General features: G+C 41.7%; 2 protein-coding genes across 2 annotated transcripts in view; one reads left to right on the top strand and one right to left on the bottom strand.

The window, feature by feature from the left end:
* The window catches only part of CHLSN (cholesin), a 693,214-nt gene that overhangs the window by 178,769 nt on the left and 487,412 nt on the right, over nt 1-27,033 (bottom strand). The gene's annotated exons all lie outside the window — the stretch shown is intronic.
* GPR146 (G protein-coupled receptor 146) overlaps nt 7,428-27,033 on the top strand; it is a 96,741-nt gene continuing 77,135 nt past the window's right edge. Inside the window, exon 1 of the mRNA XM_082261869.1 lies at nt 7,428-8,000. The gene's annotated coding sequence lies outside the window, so the exon portion shown is untranslated. The remainder of the gene's footprint in view (nt 8,001-27,033) is intronic.

Below are 27,033 nucleotides of genomic sequence, written 5' to 3'. Positions count from 1 at the left end.
ATTATCGCAAAGCAATGCCAAGTGACAAACATTTTTATTTTATAATAAATGAAGTGAAAATAACAGGGAACAAATGTTTCTAGAAACCCTCCCATTCGGAGGTACAGCCAGGGAAAGTTTTTAGTGCCTGTGTCAGGCTATAAAACCGCAGGGATAGCTCCAGCTTCATAGACTACCCTTTATCTGGACATCACTCAAACGCATCACATGACAGATTGCTGGATAGAATCGGCCATGTCACAGAAGACAACGCCAAACACACTGATGGATCTGACAGGCTCTATATGGTGCTGGGTCTCTATAGGGCGGCAGCAGCTGAGGGTGAAATTACCAATGTAAGCCTCTATTTTCAAGCTGTAATGAAAATAAAACTGAGAACTCATGAGCGGGATTAACTGTGGTTATAATATATGGATTATAATACAAAACATATGTACGCCTGAAGAGAAGTTCATGTTAAAACTGCTAAACTAATGTTAGGCCAATATATGTAAAATACGAAGAAGGAAAAGTGGAGATATTATCCATATCTGCCAATCAGATTAAAAAAATACAGTTCAGTGACTAGAACATTCAACAAAAGTGGCAGTTTTAACCTGCCCAGAGCAGTTTTATCAGACCACCTTGCCAAGTAAAATGTTTCGGCCCTGCTAACTTGGTGAAGTGGAAACACCTTATCCTAAACCCATGAGACTGTAGTCCAAGGATTCCCATTTGCCACCAGCTAAGTCTCCCTGTTGGCTATGCATTTATCTGCTCAAACATTACCACCTATAGTGGATGTCTAAATGCAAAGAGATGGTAGATATGAGGTTGCACATAGAATGAGTGACAAGATTCTTTGGTTTCACCCAAAAGGCACTGTACAAGACCTCGTCAATTTGGCTGAAGATGTTTTGGTTGCCACCCATCCAGTTTTCAGCCATACAGTTTAAATTCAGAACTGCTGTCTAGTTCTTTGATGATCACTTATGCTGGGTGCCCTTTTTTCAGTCTCCCTGACTCAAATGTAGTCACTTTTGCTTTGCAGACACTTTATGTTCTCCATCTTAAGCTAGGCTCAGTCACTCAGTGATTCACCTAGCACCCCAGTACCATAAATTCCAGTATACTCCATCCATTCTGTTTTCCTTAAACCAAACGGTAGCAAGCCCAGTTAAAGCGGAGTTCCGGCCCCAAAATTTGGGCCATCCGCTTGCTATAGGCCACCTGAAACAGAAATGGATAATTACGATTTTTTTTTTTTTTTTTTACTTACCTTGTAATTGCAAAAAAAATATACTCACCTTTCTTCCACTTCCTCCCTCGGCGGCCGCGGCCGGTGCCGTCACTTCCGCCTTGCAATGATTCCTGGGAGCTGAACGTCATCGCTCCCAGGAATCAATGCGCCTGCACCGGCCCCGACGTCAGTTCCGGTTCAGGCGCGTCATGCCTTGCTAAACAGCTTCTGGGCATGCCCAGAAGCTGTGCAGGGATGACGCTGCGGCCCCCGGAAGTGACGGCGGGGCCGGCGCAGTGCATCGTGGGACCGAAGAGGACGCAGAAGAGGATTGCGCTGGCTTCAAGCTGCCCACACCTGAGATGGCAGCGCTGGAGAAGAAATTTTAAAAGTGAGTATTTCTTCTTGCAGGTAAGTGCGAACCGGGACAGATCAGAGGCTATCCATTGTGGAATGTACTAGCCCTGACTGTCCCGGGGGTATTTTCATTGCAAATTTTTTTTGGTTGCCGGAACTCCGCTTTAAGGGTTCAGAATAAATTTAAATAAAAAGTAGAATATTTATAACATTTACTAGAGGATTTTGGCACACTTGCAATGTTTCCAGAATTGCAGGGTTTATTTGTTGTTGTTTAAACTGAAAGAGCACTTTTAGCCCTTCCTTAGCCCTCGTGTGCTAAACTATGCTAGAAATGGACCTTAGCTGCTTCCTCACCTACTCTATACATCTTCAACGCCAGCAAAGGTCTGCACAGTGTGCCCTTAAAGACTTGTAAAGGGCCATCTCCTGATACTCTTCATTTTATGTAGGTCTATGCGAAAGTATACATTTGTCCTTTAAGTCATTTGCACATTGCCTTCTGATGGGCAGTGGAATTTATCGCAGCCCAAGTGCAGGTTATACTCAAACCACAACAGACATGATGACTAATGACAGTATAACCTAAATGCTTTAGGAAACCCCAGATGCTGCTCAATTCTCAGTGTGTTTAGAGAACATCACTGTGTACTGATAATGGCAATTAAGACATGCATCCACTGTCTCAAGTGCAGCCGGCTTGTAAGAAGCAAAAGCTCTGTTAAGTGATATAGGAAAAGGTCGCTGGGGTTGTGAACTAGCTCTTATGTCCTGAAATGCTATTGGTTAGAGTGCTGGACTGTCAGGGCTTCTTGTAGCTTTGCTTTGACATGTAACATTGCATCAAGAAATGGTTCTTAAAAATGCTTTTTATAGTCAGCCTTAGAACAAGTAGTTGGAAAGGCTAGACATTTTTTACCCTAATGCGTTCTCTGCATTAAGGAAAAAATGTCCCAGTACCGGCATTGCCCCCTTCACCTCCTAAATACTTACCTCACCTGATCCAGCATTTTGCCCATCACAGCTCTCGTCATTGGCTCCTGTTGCTGTCAACCAAATCCTGTGAGCAGAGAGCAGGGGCGTGGGATCAAGCCACGCTGTGTGCCACATCAGTACTTATCCGTGCCACATCGGTACGCATTCGTACCACATCAGTGCTTATCTGTACCACATCCATGCCACGTCAGTGTTCATCCATGCCACATCAGTGCACATCCATACCTCATCCGTGCCACTACAGTGCTCATCAGTGTAATAGGTAGTCAGTCAATTAGATGTGGTTATTTATGTCCCTAGAACACCTGATGGTGCTCCCTGCATGTTAGGCCTCTGTATGTGGCCAGGCTGTGTAAAAGTCTCATCCATGTGGTATCGCCAAACTCAGGAGGAATAGAAGAACATATTTTGGGGTGTAATTTTTGCTAAAACTGCTAAACTAATGTTAATCTTAATGTACATGCTATATGTTAGAAATATTTTATAAATTGACAACTTTATGTAAACAAAATGCGTTTTCATTTTCTTTCCACATTTTCCAAAGACTTGTGGAAAAAAACAACATGTTTAAAAGACTCATTATGCCTCCTAGATTATGTGTTGGGGTGTTTGCTTTCCAAAATGGGGTAATTTTTTTGGCGTTTCCATTGTCCTGGTGCTCCAGGGCCTTCAAAAGTGTAAGAGGTAGTCAAGAAATTAAATGTGTAATTTATGTTCCTAGAGCACCTGGTGCTGCTCCCTGCTTGGTGGGCCTCTCTATGTGGCCAGGCTGTGAAAAAGTCTCACACATGTGGTATCGCCATACTCAGGAGGAGTAGAAGAAGGTGTTTTGGGGTGTAGTTGCAAGTATGCATATGCCATGTGAGAGAAATAACCTGTTAATATGACAATTTTGTGGAAAAAAATAGTAGGAAAGAATAACAACTTCAAAAAAACTTCCAAATCACCCATATGTGAATAGGGTCTTATTGATCACCAAAAACTCATCTCCTCTGGGAGGCCTATCCCACCTCCACCAAATAAAAGAAACTTCTGGTTTCTCCATCAGCTTATCCTTTACGATTATTATCTTTTGTATCACTTGACCCCCCCTTTCAGATGGCAAGTTCTCAAGTGCAGGGCCCTCTGAACCCTCTTGAATCGAACTGTATTATAACTACACTCCCTTTAATTTGTAAAGCCCTACGCAAACTGTTGGCGCTATTTAACTCATGTACAATAATAATAATCACACAGATCTGTTTGTTTTCTTTTTTTTTGTATGCAGTCAATTTGCAATTTATTGGAAGATTCAGTTGACTAAAGACCAGGCATTGCATTTTCACTGGGTCACATGCTGCTACGTCCCAGATAGTATTAACTTTGAGGTTCTATTCAAGGAAAGCTGAAAAAGGAGCTATTGTGTAGAATTTAAAATAACCACTCTTGAAATAAAATCATTTATAGGGGAAAAAAAATCTCTTAAAGCCCAACCCTGGGAAACATAAAAATTATCCCTTGTGGCGGGGCTGCACCTGCATTGCAGGGGCTAATTGCTTGCTTAGGTCTAGGGGACTTGTTAAAGAGGATTTACTAACCCAATGCTAGACTGGTCCCTGCAGCGTATTCTCCCCTACGCTAGAGTGGTCTAAGATCCTGACATCATCAAGACCAATGCAGTGTTTATTGTCCTGCAATGGACATCTTGCCATTGAGGGACAGTTCAATACTGTCGAGCGAGAAAACACCATCTGTTGGGGAAGTGGAGGATCACGTAAGTTGAAGTGCTTTTCTTCTCCCCTAAACTAAGCAAGCAGCCTCACAGCAAGGGTATATTTTTCCAATCTCCCAGAGTGGGGATTTGATATATAAATAACTAGTTTGTTACTAGACAAAATGTACACACAATATTTTGCTGTGTGGAAGTTCTTTTTTGCTGTGTGTGAAAATAATCTCATAAAATAAAATCAGTGAATTTATTTTCTCTTAAGAAGAAGTGATTAGGGGAGGGGAGGGGAGGATATGATCATCATATATAAATACATAAGTGGCCCATATAGTGAACTTGATGTACACTTATTCCCTTCCAGGTCTTTAGAGAGGACAAGGGAACACTCCTTATACTTGGAAAAAAGAGAATTAACCTTAACATATGGAAAGGCTTCTTCACAGTAACAGATGTGAAAATGTGTAATAGACTACCTCAAGAACTAGTTCTAGACAGCTCAGTAAATTGTTTTAAAAAAATAAAGTGTATATATGTATTCCAAAATACAAAAATTATACCTGTATACTAATTTTTAAAAATACTAACACCAGGGTATTGCCTCCTGGGGGATTAAGAATTATTTTTTTTCCCTACTGGAGCAAATTTGATCATGGTTTCTTGGGGTTCCTTTTTTTTTTTTTTGGTTTCATCTGGATTAACTATTAGGGATGCACCGAAATGAAATTCTTGGCCGAAGCCGAATAATAATGAAATGCTTGGCCGAAGGCCGAATACCGAACGCGGTGTTTCGCATTTTTTCCATTTATTTTGCCAATTTTTTGTCCTCTCTCTTGTCCTCTCGTGTCTCTCTCTCTCTCTTGTCCTCTCACTCTCTCTCTCGTCCTCTCATGTCTCTCTCTCTCCCTAAATGTTACTGTAGGGAATGGGATTCAGTGCACACTGCAGCCTTGTACCATAGGGTTAATGTTAGTGACACTGTAGGGATTGGGAAGGATGCTGGGAATGGAAATCAGGAAGCATGCAGGCAGCCTTGTAAATTTTAATTGCAGATACAGGGCACTGGGCAGGTCAGGGTTAATATGGTAACATCAATTACTCAGTGACAGACAGTCAGTGTCAGTGTGGACTCGATCAGATTATACAGTGACAGACAGTCTCTCATAGTGGTGGTAGTAGGAGGCTGGAGGTGGACTAGTAGGAGCCTGGAAAGGAGCACAGCCGCATACATACATTACTCACTCGTGCACTGCAGCCCGCCCCACACATTCAGTGAGTCTTACTCTCCTCCCTAGTTTTTTCAATGGCACATTCAGGAAGCCAATCACGCCGTGAGTAGCGGCACAGCGGAACCAATCAGGTGTGCAGGCACGCGTGATTGGTTCGCTGTGCAGCTAATCACGGCATGATTGGCTCCCTGAATGTGCCATTGAAAAAACTAGGGAGGAGAGTAAGACTCACTGAATGTGTGGGGCGGGCTGCAGTGCACGAGTGAGTAATGTATGTATGTTCACCGCTGAAGTGTCCCAGCTTCACCGAAGTCTGTGAGTCCTCCTGTCCTCCTCCGAGTCCCTTCCCCCTGCCTATGTAAATATCGTGACCTCGGCGATATGAATATCGCCTACGGCCACAGAACGATAGTCGATATCATATCGACTATCGTTCAGCCCTATTGTTCGGCACAAAATTATTCGGCCTTTTGACTTATTCGGCCGAACACCGAAAGTGCTATTTTTTCTATTTTCGGCCGAATAATGTTCGGCCGCCGAACATTCGGTGCATCCCTATTAACTATTTGTGTTTTTTTTTTCTTTTTTTTTTTAAAACAGAGTTCCACTATTTTTTCTGTTTATTAAAAGTCAGTATCTACAAAAAGTGTAGCTGCTGACATTTAATAAACATACACTCACCTGTCCAGCGATGTGGCCACCCGAAGCCTTGCTTCTCTCCCTCTCCGCTGGCACTGGATGTGTGGGCACCTTGCTGTGACAGCTTGCGGCTTCATAGACGGGTATGCAGTGCACATGCGCGAGTCACTCAGCGCCTCCCTATTGGTCATGAAATCTCCTGGGACTTGTGATGTGTCCCAGAAGATTGCAAGGAGGGAGGGGGGGAGCAGAAGTGGGAGCAAAACTAAGGTACCTGTCCCCCCCCCCCCAAAAAAAAATGACATGTCAAATGTGGCATATTAGAGGGGGAGGAGTGCTTAAAGCAGAACTTCCCCTTTTGGGAGGATCTCTGCTTTAATGGTTGACCCAGACGGACTCATTTCTTTTTTCAACCTAACAATGTAACTAATGCCATGTACTACCCAGCGTGCTGAACAAAAAAAAAAATGAGGAGCCCACTGTACTATGTGATGTTAGTAGATTGTAAGCTCTTCTGAGCAGGGCCCTCTAAATCCTCTTGTATTTTATATGTACTGTCTCCCTCTAATATTGTAAAGGGCTGCGTAAATTGCTGGCGCTATAGAAATCCTTATCAATAATAATAATAGTAAACCAATCTCCCCACTGAGATATTGTGTTCTGACAGGGGAACCCCCACTCCCAACCCCCCTGCCTGAACACACCAGTCAGCAAGCACTGATTGAATGCTGATTGGTTGCTTGGTTTTCTGACATGCCCATTCAACAGAAGCCAGACAGGCTGCTGTACACACTGGCCGACCGTCATCCAGTTTCTGTTCAGTTCAGCCCATGTGTACCAGCCTTTAGAAGGACTTTGGATTGTAAGCTTTATTGAGTGCAAGGACTGATGAGTATGTAATGTGAAATGTAAACTGTCAATGGTGTATGAATACCTGTAAGCAATAACAAATAAATACCTGGCACAGCTATAAAAGTTACCCTTCCGCCAATCAAATGCCAGATGCAATCAGACTGGTATATACAGTGATTTTTTTTCTACGTAAGATATCACAGTGCAGGTTCCACTATGCTCCATGCATTCCAGGGACAAATACGACCACAAAAGCACCATTCCTACGCAAGCCAGGACTACAAGCATCCTGAGCAGTTTTGGGAGGGGAGGATCCCAGTCCTGCCAAAGTCCCTCCTTGACTTCACCTCTGCAAACCCACTGAAAGAAAATGTGGGACTCCCTCCCACCCACCCAGCCCTCTGCTGCTGAGAGCTGTAACAGAGCGTAGGCAGGGTGCCAGTCAGCATGACCACAGTGTGCATTGACTCTGTTTAATGAAAGCCAGGAAAGAACACATTACACAGTGTTTCTTTAGAGAGCCAGCTAGCCTTCAGTGATTGCAATCAATAAAAACACTCGGCAAGGGGCCCACAGGGGGAGAGAAAGACACAGTTTGAGAGAGGGAGAGCTCTCTGTGCTGACTTTGCCTGCCACTCTCCCTTCCCCCTCCAACAAAAACAAGTGGAACTTTGGAAGTCAGAAGACAAACTGGTCTGCATTGAAAAGACAGCACAGCTCCCTGCATCTCCCAGCTAGGATTCTCCTGACCCTCCATCGACTATTCATCTACCATGCCTGCACCCGGGAGGTGAAGCTTCCAACAAGTGCAGCATCCACAACCCATCATCCCAGCTCTTCCCAGAAAAGCAGACGTTTGGAGGAAGCCATGGGATGGGATCCAGTACAACCATTGCAGGATGGGTAATACTGGCACTCCTGATCGTCCAAGAAAAAAGGCGATCCATTCCTATTTATCAGAAGCTGCACTGACTCACTACCAATCAGCTGCATGCGGAGAGAGGTAAGCTGAGCTGCTTGCGAACTATAATGCATCATGCCTGTGTTTACATTTGCTGTGTCACATGTATCCATTCATCGCAGAGAAAGGAACACATAGTCTCCCATACTACAGCATCATGGAAACACCAGCTGCTAATATATTCTAATATTAGGAGATGGAGATTTTAGGATTTCTTCTGCTTCTTATGTGCAAAAAACAACTACTGCCATGCTGCATGTGGGCGATGGAATTGGGCAAGGTGTATTTTTTTTGATGTGGTACTACAATCCCATTGTGATAGTAGCGTTACCAAAAGTATAGAATGCCTAGGGATAGTTTTCTTATTTCGTTAGCTATCCGACTATTAAACAGCAATATCTGATCTGCGAAAGAGATTCAGCACAATCGATTCCAAGATGCAGATTTATTGATAAAAAAAATAAGGTCCTGTTTACACCTTTATGTTTTAGTGCACATTACCGAGTAGAAGTTTGGCATGGTTATTAATGGTATTAGTTCACTCAGAAGCAGCACGTTGATGTGCATTGGCCACAAAAAGGTCAAGTCCAAGTTTTTTAATTGCTGATGCACGAAATAACACTTTTGAATAGGAATAGCAACCCATTACAAAGCACATAAAAAGGCATCTTAAAAAAGAGATGCAAAGAACATGCGTTAGGCTTCTATTGTATTCTGACAGCTAGAACCCGTGGCTGTCAGCATACCCAAACATTGGCTACAGCTGACTGGATGCAGCCGCTGTTCTGCCGACAATTTCCATATGGCTCCTTTGATTTTCAGAATGAAGGATGTCAGGCAGGAGGGCGTAGACAGGGCCATCCATGGCCCAAACTTTGGCCAGTACATCTGTGTATTGGCCAGCTTTAGGCTGAGTTCACACATATGCATATTGGATGCAGGTTTCCCCTTGGATGCAGGTTTCCCCGTATCCAATTCGCATGGCAGGCAAGTGTGACCGTCTCTCAATAGAGCCGATTCACACTTATGCAGGGCGGCTGCAGTCCAAGTTGAAAAAGGGCCCAGTGCATGTTTGGGTCTGAATCAGGTGCGAATTAGGGCAAAATTTGGGACCTGAATTGCACCTGAACCGGTGAACAGACACACAGCGCTTCCCAGGGACGAATCTGTGGCCACACGTGTGAACCTAGCCTCAGTGTGAATCTAGCGTAATCTTTTCACTATCCACATGCCGATGCATAGAATGACTGTTGTGTAGGGTAATGACAGAATACAAGGAAGAGTGGTCTTCGGTGGTATGAAAGATTTGCTAGTCTGTGTGCAGCTTTACTTCACTGGTGATCCCCCAACTAAGTCGCTGAGAATTGTAACTTGTCACTTGAGGGTTGATTTACTAAAACTGAAGAGTGCAAAATCTGGCGCAGCCTTGCACAGAAACCAATCAGCTTCCAAGTTTTTTTTGTCAAAGCTTAATTAAACAAACTGGAGTTAGAAGCTGATTGTCTACCATGCACAGCTGCACCAGTTTTAGTAAATCAACCCCTAATGTCCCGCCAATGACCATGGCTTCTGCAGCTAGCTCAAGTGAATGCTCACTGCTTCACCGGTCTCAGAAAACTACGAATAATCCTGAACAAATTTGATACTGTGTGAGATGACTTTAGTAATTTCAGCTAACTTATTAATCCAATTTGATCATCTTAAAACAAAAGTGCTGTTGGAGTGCGCTGTTAAACTACCTAAAGTCACCAGACAATGCTAGCCAGACTTGTGGACTCTTCCTCATTCACACAGCCTTTCATCTGAGTGACCACAAGGCTCCGTTTTCACAGTGCTTCATTCGAGAAACCCAAGGCTCCGTTCACGCAGTGCTTTGAGCGACCCCAAGGCTCTTTTCACGCAGAGCTTCATTCAAACGACCTCAAGGCTCCGTTCACGCAGAGCTTCATTCCAATTACCCCAAGGCTCTGTTCACGCAGCGCTTCATTCGAGCGACCCCAAGGCTCCATTCATGCAGCGCTTCATTCGAGCGACCCCAAGGCTCCGTTCATGCATAGCTTCATTTGAACAACCCCAAGGCTCTGTTCCTGCAGCGCTTCATTCGCACGACCCTAAGGCTCCGTTCCTGCAGCACTTCATTCAAGCGACTCCTAGGAACCATTCACGCAGAGCTTCATTCGAGCGACCCCAAGGCTCCATTCACACAATCACATAGAGAGCAACCCCAAAGCTCTGTTCCCACTCGAGCAATTTGAAGATTTTTTCTACTGAGAATTCACTAAATACACACTACCACATCAAAATGATGCTTCTATGTACAAATGTGTACAGTGCACAACCGTTCAGTGATTGTAAGCTAGCAAAATACAGGTAAAATAAATAATTTGTCAGTGGGTTTTATTTTTAATGAACTTATTTTGCCCTCTTAGTTCTTGAAAGAGCAAGCCAGTGGCTATTCAAAGGATTGCTGTGGAGATGTTTGCACTGTGTTTAGCTTCAGTTTCAGGCACCAGGGGGTGGGGAGCGAGGCTGATGACATGCACGCACATTGACTGAAGTTTTTGGTGTCACTAGTGTGGGCTTTAGAAGCCCTCCCCTGAGTGGGAAGGAGCAGCAACGCAAGCAGGTCCTCTGCTTGTTATTGTAGAACTGGGGAAAGAGTGCACCCAAGATGCAAAAAAAAAAAATGAGAAGACAAGAAAGGGCCAAAATTCTCAGAGACTGTATTCATTTTGAACGTCTGCCAGGTTGTAATTTGTTACACATGCTTACACTGGAAATACTCTGTAGCGTTCTCTTCATTCTTAAATTACACTGCCTTGCATGCAAAACACATTATGCACGACTGACTTTAGTCACATAGTAGGCCGCAGTTACACTGATGGCACAGAGCTGTTTTAATGGGCACTGTACTAAAATACATGTACTGCTACTAAATAGTGACATTCATATGGTTAACAAATTCAGGTTTCGAAGTTCAACACAATTTCTTGTCAGATTAATAGGAAGCACACATTAAGCACACATTTTTACTGTGCTAGATGCTAATCCTGCATCCAACACTATATATATATATATATATACACACACACACACACACAGTATATATATATTTTTTTTTTTTTTTTTATGGACAGTCCCACCCAATGCTGGTCCATTCTACTAGTCAGGAGAAGCCTTAAAGAGTAACTTCATTTTCGTGGGGGGAAAATAAACAGCAAATAAATAAAAAGTAATATAGCGTATACAATTTTGAAATTGTGATTTCAATGGAAAATCCATCTGGCCAAAAGACAGCCTAAATGTGCTTTTGCTTAGTAAGAAAAAAAACACTAGTGTGTAAGGGAAGGCTTATATATACATATAGTATATGTGTGTGTGGCCCCAATGTATACACAAAGTATACTGAGCCGTGCATATTATTCCCTACCCAAAAACAGCTAAAATCCATTGTCCAAACACACAATGGCAAGGTTTGGCCACATTGCATCACACAATCAGGAAATGTTAATGTGAAATTTGTATATTATGCCTGTAGAATAAAATGGATATCACGGACCACATTGGCATTTCATTCTATCTAACACACAACTTGATCTGACATCTAAAATAATTGTATTTTACTGAAGACAGTATATTATTTCACAAAACCACCCACACATTATTTATCTAATTGAGCTGCAATCACATACAGTAACCTGGTACATAGACAGAAAACAACAAGAACAAATATGTTTCCATATGTCATCTGAGCTAACAAATATAGGAAATGAATGGTTGTCCTTGACAGAAATGTCACTTCGGCACATGGGAAGAAGGAACCATTTGGTGTCACCATCACAATGGCAATAAAACAGGGCTTTGGTTTACACAGGTGTCTGACTTCCAGTAGGTCCTTTTTATAGTTGGAATTCTTTAAAAAAAAAGATCCCAAGAGATACAGAGCAAGAATATGGGTTATATCCGTAATATGAATCAGTAGTCACAAAATATATTATCTGCAATAATCTGTAATATATCTTAATAATAACTTTTTATTCAGACAAATTCCCAGGTACAAACATACATGAGGATGTACATGTAAGTAACTTTCCGCAATGTGTCACACAACCAATGAGGACTATATATGAAAAAGATATGAGAACTGTGCAAAGGAAAGAAAATGCATACAGTACCTAATAACGCAAAACAAACCAATAAAGAGGAACAGGGCGTAAGGCAGGGGACTCCAAACTTACTAAACAAAGGGCCATTTTAATATCCTTCAGAGTTTAGGAGGGTCTGGATTGTGGCCAGGGGGAGTAGAAAATGTCCTGGCATCAGTGGGTGTAAACTATGCATCATGTTTGGTATCATTGGAAGGAATAGTGCTCTATCATTGGTGTCAGAGGAAAGAATTGTGCCCCACTGTTAGTGCCACCTTTCAAAATTACACCAACAATGGGGCACAATTTCTTCCTTTGACACCAACAATGGGGCCCTATCGTTTGTGCCCTATCATTAGTGACAGTGGGTAGAAAAGTATCCCATTGTTGGAGTGAGTGACAGTAATTGTGTCCTATTGTTAGTGCCTTTGGATAGAATAGTGCTCCAAGGAGTAGATAAAGGGCTGCATCTGGCCCCCGGGCTGCAGTTTGGAGGCCATTGGTGTAAGGTAACAAACCCACTTACACGTTTCTGTGGTGAAAGGTCAGGATAGAGAAAGTAAAAAGAAGGGGAGTTTAAGAGGTGCGAGAAGCACTCGAAAGTTACAATAAAAGAGGGGACTGCACAAGCCCAAGCAAGAAAAGTTTGGAAAGTGGGCATACTACCCCACAACCAGAGCTTGAAAAACCAGTCAATCGCTATTGGCCCACCAATTTGTAATATCGTATCAAGAAATTGGATACGCGGTGCAGTCTTATTGTACAACAATTGTACAAAACTTGGCTTTGACTTTACTTCTCAGTGTGCCATCAAAATCTATGTCCAATACGTACAGAAAAAGTAATTCCAGGGATAGTCCAACACCTGACCAATCCTGGAAAACACAGAGAAGAAAAACACACACAGTTCATGAAACCAAACTGGCTACCAACGTTGAAAACAAAAATAAACCTGGCCTCTGTTCTTTCAATAATGGCGTTTGTAATTTTAAAGCGGAGTTCCGGGCACAAAATTCAATTTCTAATAATTACTGCATTGTATTCCTTACTCTCCGCTGAGTCAGAATTGGATATTCCCATAGTTTTTTTTTTTTCACTTACCTGTTTACAGAGGTTTGTATACTCACCTTTCAAAAGACTTCCTCCCTCCTGTGCCTCGGCTCTCCTCGTCACTTCCTGCCGCAATGCGTCCTGGGAGCTCTTCCTCGGCCCTCCCATGATGCACTTTGCAGTCACATGGGCGGCCGACCACTGTTCTCATTTCTTGACTCACAGGCCTACGCCCACTGGAATCAGGAAGAAGGGAAGACATTTCCCCACAACGGACTCGGCAATCCACAACAAAGATGGCGCCGCACATCAGAAATTATATAAAGTAAGATTTTATTCTTGCAAACTCATTATTTCACCATTCTAACCAGGATTAGCGGATGTATCGATGTGTAAGGGTGATTGTTAGGGGGAGATTGAAAAAAAAAAAAACGATTCTGTGCCCGGAACTCCGCTTTAACAACTATGCCTCTGATGCAGCCGGCTTAACTGGCAAAATTGGTCAGGCTACTCAGTCTATACCTGGCCCTCTTCTGCTCTGATTGGGTGCACACTGGGACTTTGGATTTATAAGTGTACTATATTTTTTCTCTATTATGGATGTCTGGACATGTAAATAATCTAATTGCACTGCCTTAGTTGATAGGGCTTTTGTCTGGAGAGATTCTGCACATTCTTTGAATTGTGTAACACTCCCGGTAGCTTGTGCAATTAATGGAATTGGCATAGGAATAAGCATGCCTGGACCTCCTGACAAGCACTCAGTTGATAAAAGATGCATTTTCCCATATGAGGAACTTAGCATTAATATCTGTATTATAAGATGGGCATGACCTGTCACTTTCTCCATTACATTTGAGCATGCAGAGGAGGAGTGTATATTCTGCATGCACTTTAATTATCATTACTCCTTTGGATAAGATTTCAAACCCTTAGTTCCGAGGTGGGATGTATCAAGTGCAGGGGTACCTGCTCAATGTTTGAAATACCTATTTAATTGCATCCAATAAATATGTGATTGAGAGATATTTTTGGTTCCAGTAAATGGACATGAGGAAGGATCTTTGAGGTTGTCCTTTTTTTATGGCAAACTTTAAGTATATGCCCAAACCATTGGGAGGCGGAATACATGCCTTTTGATCCTGCACATTATGGGTCTCGGCATCCATGCTATATATTTTTGTCTGCAGAGTTGGACAATCAAGCCCTGGTTGTTACTATTATAAAGCCCATACTAAAAGAAAAGAGGCCAGATTTATTTGTTTTTAACATTGTTGGCCAATTTGGTTTTATGAACTGTTTGTTTCTCTGTGTTTACTGGGATTTTTAATCAAATAAAATATATATGTTTGTAATTTTTTATGCTGGTGCAGAACTGTCCCCAGTATTAGTTTTTTCTGTATGTATTGGTCATATAGCTTGAGGGTACACTGGGAAGTAGAATCAAAGGCAGGTTTTTTGTTTTTATAACAATTGTTATACCAGTTTAATTTATACCGGTAAATCCTCCCTATTCATGTATATATTTTTTACATATTTACATTATGGGACTTTGCGGACTTGGATGGGTTTTGTATTGTCTTAATTTATATACATTGAGGAAAAGCCCTTAGGCTAGCCCAGGGCCAAGACAAGAGGTGGGCAGGAAGGGCGGTTGCCCTGGTTGCAATGGTTTACTGGAGGCACCTTCCTTCTGTTGCAAGGCTAAAGCCCCATACACACGATCAGATTATCGAACGATCTGTCGTCCATTTTTTGTGGCATGCTAGTCTGATGTGGAAAGTGAAGAGGTTATTTTCATACGAATTTTCCCGTACGACAGAATTCTACTTCAGAAGTGATGTCATGTGTTGGATTGCTTTGTATGTGTTCTTTCGTCTCTGAGCATGCCTAGTCTTGCTCTTAAGATTTTTTTCCGTCGAAATCTGTATTAATGAGACGAAAATCGGACGTTGTATTACGGACAACGAAAATTTTATAGCCTGCACATCAGGATTTTGTCAGCCAAAAAGTTGGAGTTGGCTGTCGAAAGCACCATACTAACAATCCGAAAATCGTCAGATCGGTCGTCGGACAAATTTTCCCTACAGATTTTCTTATCGTGTGTACGGGCCTTAACAGATGTAGTGACAGCAGCAGTGATTTTGAGAAGCAAGTGAATGCTGGGTGTAGGATCCCCTAAGCTTGTACATCATAAGGGGGCGCAGTTTGGAATCTTTGCCCTAGGCACTGGGTGACCTTGACCCAGCACTGGGCTATTCATACATGCATACATTTCTCTTTCCATGGGCTGAACAAGAGAAATCTAGTGGATTAATCCATCCATGCTAAACAGCATGGAAGGAGGCATCTCCTTTGCTAACTATTGTATTTAACAGCCGGCACCTGCGACTGTCTGATTTTCCACTTGGTTCCTTCAATTATTCAATTCAAGTTTTCCAAGTGATGTCAATAAAGTTTAGCTGTGTATGGCAAGCTTTACAGTTTTTAATGATTGGTAAATCTAAAGTAGATGTTTTTACATAGTGTGGCTAAGTTAAGGGGCTCCTTTCTTATTTAGGACCAAAGGCTCCCAATATACACGACCAACTGTAATATAATACAAAGCCTCAATTGTACCCTGTTGTTTTGCTGTGGTTTACAATAAATAAGTCTATTCAGTTGCAGTGCAAAGAGTATAAAGCATAATCCAGCAACCAAAAGTAACTAAGCGGTGATCACCTTTACCAGTGAGCCTATTCCCTGATGGTAAAAATTGAATGTCATGGATTACTGCACACCACTGCTCTTTGCAGTAGATGATTAAAAAAGCCAAGCTGAGCGTGACTATATCTAAAGCTATGGGTTGCTGTACTGCTTTCAACCTGCAGCAGAGCTCTAGGAAAAGTGTGACAATGCAGCTCTCAGGAGTACAGGACACTATCAACACAACACAAAGAGGGATCTCAAACAGGACAACACAATAGAAAACCATTCTATGTAAATTCTAGATATGCCAAAAAAGCAAAGACAGTTACACAATCAGATTTCCTCCAGAACACAGGAGCTATTCGAAATGGAACCTAATTCATTAGGCCTGACTTAATCACAATGAAACCTGATTGGTCATTATTTGTTTATGGACATCTTTGTTTACCAAGCGGAGCAAATCAACAGATTCATTTTAAAACTGGCTAGTCCAGCTTTTAAATGTATGTAAGTCCCAACAGTACTTTTTTTTTGCCCCTTTTTGGCCTGATAAATATACTATTAAAAGTGTTTTACTTATTTTTTATAAGTGCAAAAATTCCCACTGATCCTGCTGGAAATCTTTCAATCCACTCTGCCTCTGCTGCACTGCTATAAATTGTTTCCAGCTCTATATATGTTATGGGGGGGGGGGGGGTGCAGTCCTAACATACGTCATGTTCAATCAGATACAGGTACTGTTTGGGGATTCTGACAGCCTGTGGCCCTGGCTGTCAAAATAAAATAGTCCGCCGCTGGAGATTCATTCATCAGCAATCTTAAGTGTGGATGTAGGAATCTTTTAGGACCAGTTACAGGAACATGGTCTGTGATTCCTGTGTGTTCCCGTGCAGTGCGATTTTGCATCACATTCATTTAAAGGGTTACAAATCCACCAGAACGTGCAAAAAGTATTGTATGTGCTACTTTTGAAAAATGCGCATATTACTGTGGTACCATGAGATCTGGTCCCCACACATGCACTGTGTTTTGCATTTGGGATGCCGCTAACAATGTATTGGCACACACAGGCAGTGCGTTTTGAACGCAGTGTGGAAAACGCATACAAAATGCGTCTTTCCCAAACCAGATTCTGGTTTGAACTGGCACTTAAATTTCCATGTGACATCACTGGACCAATCATCACAGACCAGCATTATTACATGGGAGGAAGGGTTTACATGATCAGATACCCAAAGTAACATGTATTCCTCTGTCTCCCGGTGGTGAGCAAATGGGCAAGGGGGATTTAAGGCTCCTTTCACACGGGCGGTGCGCCCCCGACGGAGTCAGTTCTGCTCAGCGGGGATCGATCTACCGATCCCCGCTGAGCAGGCGGATAACAACTCCGTCTCCGCTCTGCGTGCACAGACGGAGCTGTCAGATCCCCGCTCTCCTCTATGGGAGATCGGAAGAGAACTGACCACCTGTCTTATCATCCGATCCTATTCGATCCTCCAGACGGATGAAAAATAGGGTTTCCACCCGTCCGGATTTCACTGACAGATGGGATCGGATAGCAGCGGGTGTCAGTGGACATGTCTTCGCTGACATCCGCTGCTCCATAGGGCTGCATGGAGCATCCGATCAAGTCCACCTGAAAAACTAACAGGCGGATCGGAAAGCCCGTGTGAAAGGGGCCAAAAAGTGAACCTGCTGTGTTGTCCTGCATAGGCATAGCAAAAGTTTATTTAAAATACCCTAAATACATACAAGCTTGTTTAAAACATGTTAGATTCATTTAATCAAGTAAACCGTTGGTGCAAAACACCTGTCCCCTGTGCTCTGAGTGGTGCAATCCTCTAACCAACTTGGCTATAACCTTGCAGATGTCAAAAACTATAGACACGGCAACTCTGGAATGCTTTAGCCTTGCAGCCCCTTTACAAGACCAGGGAGGTCTGGAAACTCTAAAACAACAAACAAACGTAAGGGCGCACCAGCCTAGTGCATTATCCTTTGAGCAGGTTTATTAAAAGAAATAGATTAAAAATACTCACAAACGAGTTCTTGATAAAAAGCACATCAAACAAAGTATAAAATCCTCAGCAGCGTGGTCAGGAACCGATCGTCCCCCGAGGCTGTGCAGGCTTACGCGTTTCGAGGCTGTGCCTCTTCCTCAGAGCCTAGAGAGCATGTCTAAGCCCATGCTCTAAATCGTAGACAATGACTCCTAGTATTTCTTTTAATAAACCTGCTCAAAGGATAATGCACTAGGCCGGTGCGCCCTTGTGTTTGTTTGTTGTTTTAGATTCATTTAATACTGTAACATTTTGGGAAACTTATTTTCAGATTTTACCTGTTGCATTGCCTACTTTCGTTTGTGAGTTGTACTAGGACCTTCAAGGGTCCTCCCAGTTTAAACTTCAATCCTTTATAAGTTTATGGCCCCTAGGCTAGCTGAAAAATGTCTGGCAGGGATCGATCAGAAGTATGCATATCTAAATGAATGCTGGGAATGCCTCCTTTTTATAAAACATCAGAAAATATTGCAACATCTCCTATGCCACAACCCCAAACATGCTTCATCTGTACCCATGAATACACATTTCATAAAAGCCATGTGCTGTATAGAAATTGGACAACTGTCATTAAAATACCCAGGCATGAGAAACAACAGTTTCATTTTTTATCATAACGGTATGGTATCTTTACCACTATAATCATTTAAAATGTATAGCTTTTAACATAATCACTGTAGGTAAATGCTGCTCTGAAAAGAACAGTATTTCTACAAAAAATATAATCGAAAACAATCCATCTGGGTTTTCCCTGAAGTCTTTATAAATCTTGAAATTGCACAGCAACACCTGCTGTTTTTGTACACCAATTTATATAGTACATATTACTGTACATTGGGGGCGTATAGTGGATGTGCTCCAGACTTTTTATTGCACGATGACTTCATTTTGTTTATTAGAATCTGGCCTTCAAGCATATGAACATAGAGCCAGCACCATAATGAAATTGGACAGTGCTCTACATATCGTGCACATAATAAGTGTTGTTAACACGGTCAGTATGATCTAGTCACCCTTTACTATGAGAAGATTCACATTACTGTAAAACTGAACTTTTGTTGAAAAAATAAATAAAAAATCTTCAGGTCAATAAAAACATTTAAAAAATGTTATCTTCATTACTGTTCTTTAGATTCTGAAGCTCAACATTTCCAAAACGTTCTTAAAGTGTAAGCCTACCCTAAAACTAAAATCTCTGCATCTATAAATATCCACAATCTAACACTAACCAATCTAGCCCTGCAAAGAAGAAATCGGTATACATACCTTATTTGAAGCCGATCCGATCCTGTCTTCAGCAGTGGAAGCTCTGCAGAGGACACAGCGAGCTGTGAAATGAATGGGATGTGACGTCACCCATAGAGTTACTATGGGGCTCCCGTTGTCAGTTGTGTCCTCTGCACCTGCCTACGCAGCGAAGACGCGGCTGACAGCTCAGCGAGGGATCGGTTCGGATTGGCTTAAAAAAGGGAAGTATACTGATTTTGTTCTTTACAGGGCTAGATAGGTTAGTGTTAGATTGTGGATGTCTATAGATGCAGGGATTTTAGTGTTATGGTGGACTTCTACTTTTAGTTAACCATACAGGGCTTGATCCTCTCATTTAACCTGCAGGCTTAATGAGAGTGACTCAATGGAGGCCCCCCCCCCCCCCGCACACTAGAATAGCAAGGGGGAGGAATCTCCACTGCCGGCTATTGTATCCAGCAGCTGCCGCACCTGCCTGAATACAGTGCTGCTGCTGAACAGTGACTTCGTCAAAGGATGCACTCACTGTTTGGATGATCATTTTCCACCCAGATCACTCAATTTTATGGTAATAAAACAGTTCCTTCATGTTCATATCATCTTTATTATTTAGCGGTTTGCCTTGAGGTCGGCTTAAAGGTTTTGGAACAGCCTTTGCTATACCAAGACATGAATACTTTTGGAAACCTATGGGTAGATCTCAAACAGTAAAGGAAGATTTACTAAAGGCAAATGAATCATGCACTTTGCAAGTTTAGTTGTTCCAGAGTTTAGTAAAGGAGGCAAGGAATACCCAATCACATGCAAGGAAAATTAAAAAAAAAAAATTAAAAAAAATATTTCTGCTCGCACATGATTAGATAACAGAAGTCAGAAGCAGAACTTCACTTCATTTACTAAGCTTCAGAGAAAAAGCACCTAAAAAGTGCACAGTATATTTGCCTTCAATAAATCAACCCCAGTGTATGATAACCTATAAATATTTCTAGATAGTGCTTACAAAGAAAAAGTGATAAAGGTCGTTAGTTGCGTACAAGAAATGAGTCAGATCTGAAACTTCTGCCAAACAGGTTGTTACTTGGGGACTGATAAGGTGCACAAACTGTTTCCTAACAGTTTTTCATGATTTCTATAATTTCATGTAGGTCTTTGTTTAGGCATTATTGGTAATGGGGTGAAAATTACTTTCCGGCGTTGTCACCTTGTCACATTCCCTTCCACTGGAATTTATAATAGGCCATACCAGCCCTCATTGAACCGACATGTTTGGCCATTGTCGCTAATAAACCAACATCACCAGGCTAACTCTGAGCAGCGACATGCAGTTTCCACTGCATGTGTGTAGGCATGCAGTGGCTTCAAAGAGCTTGCAGGAGATTATCAACACTGAGATGGAAAAAGTCTATAATATGACTGATGCATTGAAAACAATGCACAATTGTAAGTCTATGAGTTAACGGATAAAGTGAAAATAGTACAATTCCTGTGTGGCTGACATCAAATCTCAACAGTTGTTAACTTGAGGTGAAGGGTGATTGTAGTAGATAATCTACCCTGCCTTTTATGCTGGCCATAGATGGAGTGGGGGGAGTCATCCCCACCAGGAGAAAACAGTGATTATTGCTAGCGGCTATAACATCCGCTAGCAATAAGCACATGTAAAATCCGGCAGGCTGGTTGTACCCAAATAGATCAATCAACTTGGGTACATTCAGCCAGCCCATACAAATGTTAATATCTAAGCTGGTTTCTGCTGAACCGGCCGAGATTGGAACCATCTATGGTCGACTTCACGGTTACTCTAATGCCCCATACACACCTGCAGATTATCTGCAGACTTTTGTCTGCAGACTTACCTTTTCTATGTAGTGCAAGGGCCTGCCATATTGCATACAAATTGAAAGTGTTTAGGTTTGACCTCATATTATATGGTTTTGGTAAGTCTGCAGACAAAAGTCTGCAGATAATCTGCACGTGTGTATGGGGCATAAGCCTCTGTTTTAGGGAAAAAGTAATTGGGTATGTCTTCAACCCATTCAAAATGAATGGGCTACCTCAGCTTAATGTGACTTAATCTGCATGCGTTACTGTACCAAAACAATGTAAACCGGGTTGTAAACATAATAAGAAACATATGGCAGACCAAGCATATATAAGAAATCCAAAACTTATTTTAATGTAAACAGTGCAGTAATGTCTTAGAATATGTCATCAATGAAAAGACACCATACTTTACTTCTATTAAAATATACTTTTTAAAAATTATATTTTTACCTTTCATAGAACAATGTCCAATCATTTTTATTACTATTTCAATGAGAAAGGATTCTATTCCACCGGAGACAATTAACATAAGCTTTACTCATAAAAGCCCCTCTATGAGTTCTATTTACACAGGGAAGAACTTGAGAATTTCACTACGTGATGTTTGAGTATCTATATTACGTTCCCTGAGAGGGTGCCAAAGAAACCTCAAACTTGAGAGACTTCCAAGAAAAACCTAATCTTTTTTTTCTATGCTATATAAAGTTTGTAAAAATGTACTGGAATTTACAAAGAGGTTAATTGCACAAGAAAACTGATACGTGAAACACTAGGGATTCCACTTTTATAATTATAACTGTACTAGCAGTCTGCTTTTCATTTAAAGAAATATAGAAGAACAGCTTGTGGATAGCTGGTTACCTATTATCTGTAAGCAGAGTGAAAGGAAATAGAATATAATCCATCTTTTTGACATTGTATATGTTTATATAAGCAAAGAAATGATCGTCTACAGAAGACATTTCAAGCGTGACAATTCCTAAGTCTCTTGCAGGGGCAGTAAAAACATGGGAACAATTACTACTTTACAATGAGTCTTCAAGCAGGCCAGTACCAAATTCCTAATTATGTAATTGCTAAATCATGCCAAGTAGGGTTTTATAGACTTTTTTCTTGATTGTGCACTACACAATCCAAAATCGCCCCACCCACAAAACAAGTGTGCAGGCATCTGGTGAACAATATGAAGTTGTGATACAAAGTTTTACATTTCTTAGATTTCTTATGTTCAGCCTGCAAACTGAACTAAAGAAATCAAACAGATTCCCTCATCTAAGCTAAACCATGCAGATGGATGAACCTCCCATTGCCAGCTTTTGCATTCTGATAACAAGCACCCACGGCTATCAGAATACCCATGGTTACTCATTGGCTGCAGACACTGATCATCCACCAATTTTCTGTCTGGCTACTTCAATCTTTAGACTCAAGTTTGTCGAGAAGGAAATTGGTTAAATTTCATCTGTGTATGGCTAGCTTAGATTTAGTTTCACACAGGACTTAGAAGAGCATTTAAAGCAGCCATGTTTTGCAGACTTCACTTGGTCAACACTGTAAATGCTCAGCCTACCCAGGGGAACCATAAAAGTGAACAGAAAAACACAGGTAAAGCTCTAGCTGTCACTGAAGGCAGATCCACTCTTGTTCCTGTTTTCTTTTATACGCAAAACCTCTATAAAAAGTCAAAAGGTAATAGATTTCAAAGAACCTAAATGAAGGGTACAAATGATCTAGGGAAGAGGGACTTTTTGGGGGGCCCTTCCCTCCCTCTTGCACTGCTGTGCAACTATAGCGCCTTCGTTTAGGAGAAACTGGCCAAGGGGGCATCATGCACGTACATCTAACCATTCTCTAAAGTCAAGGGCCATCTGAAAGGGTCAAGTCACCCAAAAACCTATACTATTTTTGGTAGATCCTGGAGAGTTAAAACAGACCATTTCTTGTATTGATTGAAAACTCTATTAGTGCGATATCCATGCTTGAATTTTCAGGGCCTGCAAATCTCCAGGAGTTGGGAATGACGGTGGTGTGTACCAAAAGCCTATAATGAAACAGGCTGACTCAGGCTTCATAACTAAAATATCTTTTTGGGATGAACTAACCTTTTGAATAATGATGATCTTCAGGTGTGATATTTCTCCTATGCATATGATAAAGTATCTCACAAAAGTGAGTACACCCCTCACATTTTTGTAACTATTTTATTATAGCTTTTCATAAGACAACACTGAAGAAATTACACTTTGCTACAATGTAAAGTAGTGAGTGTACAGCTTGTATAACAGTGTCAATTTGCTGTCCCCTAAAAATAACTCAACACACAGACATTAATGTTTAAACTGCTGGCAACCAAAGTGAATACACTCATAAGTTAAAATGTCCAAATTGGGCCCAATTAGCCATTTTCCCTCCCCGATGTCATGTAACTCGTTAGTGTTACATGGTCTCGGGTATGAATAGGGAGCAGGTGTGTTAAATTTGGTGTTATCACTCTCACTCTCTCATTCTGTCATTCTGGTCACTGGAAGTTCAACATGGCACCTCATTGGAAAGAACTCTCTGAGGATCTGAAAAAAAAAAAAAAAAAGAATTGTTGCTCTACATAAAGATGGCCTAGGCCAGTGATGGTGAATTTTGGCACCCTGATGTTTTGGAACTACATTTCCCATGATGCTCAACTACAATGCAGAGTGCATGAGCATCAAGGGAAATGTAGTTCTAAAACATCTGGAGTGCCAAGGTTCACCATCACTGGCCTAGGCTATAAGATGTTTGCCAAAACGCTAAAACGGAGCTGCAGCACGGTGGCCAAGACCATACAGCGGTTTAACAGGACAGGTTCCACTCAGAACAGAACTCGCCATGGTCAACCAAAGAAGTTGAGTTCATGTGCTCAGCGTCCTATCCATAAGTTGTCTTTGGGAAATAGACGTATGAGTGCTGCCAGCATTGCTGCAGAGGTTGAAGTGGTGGGGGGGTCAGTCTGTCAGTGCTCAGACCATACGCCGCACACTGCATCAAATTGGTCTGCATGGCTGTCGTCGCAGAAGGAAGCCTCTTCTAAAGGTGATGCATAAGAAAGCCTGCAAAAGGTTTGCTGAAGACAAGCAGACTAAGGACATGGATTACTGGAACCAAGTCCTGTGGTCTGATGAGACCAAGATAAACTTGTTTGGTTCAGATAGTGTCAAGCTTGTGTGGCGGCAACCAGGTGAGGAGTACAAAGACAAGTGTGTCTTGCCTACAAGTCAAGCATGGTGGTAGGAGTGTGACGGTCTGGGGCTGCATGAGTGCTGCTGACACTGGGGAGCTACCGTTCATTGAGAGAACACTGAATGCCAACATGTACTGTGACATACTGAAGAAGAACATGATACCCTTCCTTCAGGGACTGGGCCGCAGGGCAGTATTCCAACATAACCACCCCAATCACACCTTCAAGACGACCACTGCCTTGCTAAAGAAGCTAAGGGTAAAGGTGATGGACTGGCAAGCATGTCTCCAGACCTATACCTTATTGAGCATCTGTGGGGCATCTTCAAATGGAAGGGTGAAGAAGTCAAGGTCTCTAACATCCACCAGCTCCGTGATGTCGTCATGCAGGAGTGGAAGAGGGCTCCAGCGGCAACCTGTGAAGCTCTGGTGAACTCCATGCCCAAGAGGGTTAAGGCAGTGCTGGAAAATCAGGGTGGCCACAAAAAATATTGACACTTTTGGCCCAATTTGGACATTTTAACTTAGGGGTGTACTCCCTTTTGTTGCCAGCGGTTTAGACATTAATGGCTGTGTTGAGTTATTTTGAGGGGACAGCAAATTTAGGCTGTACACTCACTATTTTACATTGTCGAAGTGTCATATCTTCAGTGTTGTCACATGAAAAGACATGATAAAATATTTACAAGAATGTGAGGGGTGTACTCACTTTTGTGAGAAACTGTATGATGTGCAGAATTTTATTCATCAACAACAAACATTTAAGACTTCTGGTTCGTGTCAAGGGCCTAAATTTTATTCCCAATCCTCCTCCCAAACACTATATTTCTGAATGCTTTCTTCAGAATTTTCTATCAGCCTAGCAGAATTGAGCTACAATGATTCTGGTAGCCCACTGTGCAGGTTCCCTATTTCAATCACTAACTATTGCAATTCAGTTTCATGGACTAAACCAATATCGATGAGCCTGCAGTCTATCATTTGCCTAGAAAATTGCATTACGGCATCTTAAGGCAATCTGCTGCTGTGATTTTCCCAATAGTCGAAGGACTGATAGCCAACAGACAAAACGGTTATACATTTGAATAGCAGTACCTAAAGCAGCTTTTCATCTATACTGCAATCACATGGCATCATTATGGCAGGCACACTTTGCTGCTGGGTCACTGGATAACATAAACATAACAGACAACGCAGACATTATTTCAACACTTTAGGGTGGAAAACTGATGGGAATATACAGAAGAGAAGCCTCAGTAAATGCTTTCATTGGCCTCATGCTGTGGAAAGACAGAAGCAGAGTCTTTAATGCAATCCTTTGATCATTTAAAATAGTTTCTGCCCACAAAAACCATATATTTAAGGAAAGAATGAAAGCTTGGTTTGTAGCAAGGCCTTTTGCTTCTCTAGGCCCAATCAACATGTTAATGAAAGGGGATACGTACTCTAGAAAAATAATCTGGGTAAAGAATAACTTTATTCAATGAACTAAATTATGCTTTAATATTCCTCAAACCAATAAACCAAATGAAATGGTTGATATAAAATGGCTCCTAACATACGCACACACATATATGGTTGGACATAGACACAGTAAAAGATACGTAGCTGGCTGTTTTCAGCCCAGGCAGGCTGCAATCCTATACCAGATTCAGCTCTAGTTCCAATAGGCTTATACCCTACTTGCCCCCAGGTAGCGCCTTCTATCCCTCCCATTGTTCATTTTTGTATTTGAGGTTGGCTGCAGCCTGTGATATATCATAGTGTGGAATCCATCTATATACTTTTTCAGGCTGCAATCTTATGTCTAATGCAGCGACACACACCCTACAACAGAATGTTCATATTTTAAATATCCATCAGACAGCTTTTGAGAACCTTGTCCTATAGCTAAACAATTGGTGCTAAGAGCTAAATGCTGGCACATGTAGGTATAAACAGTGATGCTCAGACAAACTAAGCATTTTTATTTATGCATGAGTAGGATGAGCAACGTGCCTGGCAGATGATAGATCATGCTATCACATCTAGTTGCTTTCTTATGTCTACGAAATGCTTAAAGTGAACCTGTTTTAACTGGGTCTATTCTGTAATCCTTTTATAACTTTGCAGGCTTACTTATGAATATTTCCTCTTACTGCATCCCCTTTCTTCAGAGCGCAGCATGCATGCACTGGTGAAGAAATTGGAACTATCTCCTAAATGGTGCACCTTTAGGGGATAATCACTGTACTTACAGAGAGGCTTTATTATAAGCTCACCTGTAGGTACAAGTGACCAAGCGGGGTGTACTACCACTTTACAGGTGCATCCGAGCTACTACCTCCTATGCAATGTCTGGTGAGCCTCAAAAACAGAGCATCCAGCCTCTGAGGTCTCTGTAAACCTCCATGTAATCCATACAAAAAAGGAGAAAGGCTGGTGCTATGGAAGTCGGCTAAAACAATGTTTATTTTAGCATATGAACAGTCAAATAAAAAGCCAACATGTTTCAGCCATCGAGCCTTAATCAAGGCTAACACATAAGTGACACAAAACAGCTTAAATAGTGTAGACTAAATCACATGGTTAAACCCAAGGGTCACATGACCCACAAAAGGGGTGGTGGCAAATATCAAAACATACAAAAGAAGAACACTATAAGCATACAACTTGACTGAATGTATATAAAATCTTGTATCACAAAGATAAAAAAGGAACAGCATTAAATACACTGAAAAAGTATACTGAAAAAGTATTTACCTCCAGATATCTGTTTCTAATTAAATTAAAGGCACTTTCCATGTCTTGATTGTTTATTACATTTTCCTGGTTAAAAACCTCCTCTAATCTCACTGCTCTTGAGAC

This window comes from Pelophylax lessonae (genome assembly GCF_965119305.1).
Source record: "Pelophylax lessonae genome assembly, chromosome: 6".
NCBI classification, from domain to species: domain Eukaryota; kingdom Metazoa; phylum Chordata; class Amphibia; order Anura; family Ranidae; genus Pelophylax; species Pelophylax lessonae.
This window is presented reverse-complemented; position numbering and strand designations above follow the sequence as displayed.